Raw genomic sequence first — 755 nt, forward strand, 5'->3', positions numbered from 1 at the left:
ACTGCACAATTGCACTCATCTCACACACTAGTAAAGTAATGCTCAAAATTCTCCAAGCCAGGCTTCAGCAATATGTGAACTGTGAACTTCCTGATGTTCAAGCTGGTTTTAGAAAAGCCAGAGGAACCAGAGATCAAATTGCCAACATCCGGATCATGGAAAAAGCAAGAGAGTTCCAGAAAAACATCTATTTCTGCTTTATTGACTATGCCAAAGCCTTTGACTGTGTGGATCACAATAAACTGTGGAAAATTCTGAAAGAGATGGGAATACCAGACCACCTGATCTGTCTCTTGAGAAATTTGTATGCAGGCCAGGAAGCAACAGATAGAACTGGACATGGAACAACAGACTGGTTCCAAATAGGAAAAGGAGTTCGTCAAGGCTGTATATTGTCACCCTGTTTATATAACTTATATGCAGAGTACATCATGAGAAAGGCTGGACTGGAAGAAACACAAGCTGGAATCAAGATTGCTGGGAGAAATATCAATAACCTCAGATATGCATACGACACCACCCTTATGGCAGAAAGTGAAGAGGAACTCAAAAGCCTCTTGATGAAAGTGAAAGTGGAGAGTGAAAAAGTTGGCTTAAAGCTCAACATTCAGAAAATGAAGATCATGGCATCTGGACCCACCACTTCATGGGAAATACATGGGGAAACGGTGGAAACAGTGTCAGACTTTATTTTTCTGGGCTCCAAAATCACTGCAGATGGTGCCTGCAGCCATGAAATTAAAAGATGCTTACTC

The sequence above is a fragment of the Bison bison genome, unplaced genomic scaffold (genome assembly GCF_000754665.1).
Source record: "Bison bison bison isolate TAMUID 2011002044 unplaced genomic scaffold, Bison_UMD1.0 scf7180017864062, whole genome shotgun sequence".
NCBI classification, from domain to species: Eukaryota; Metazoa; Chordata; class Mammalia; order Artiodactyla; family Bovidae; genus Bison; species Bison bison.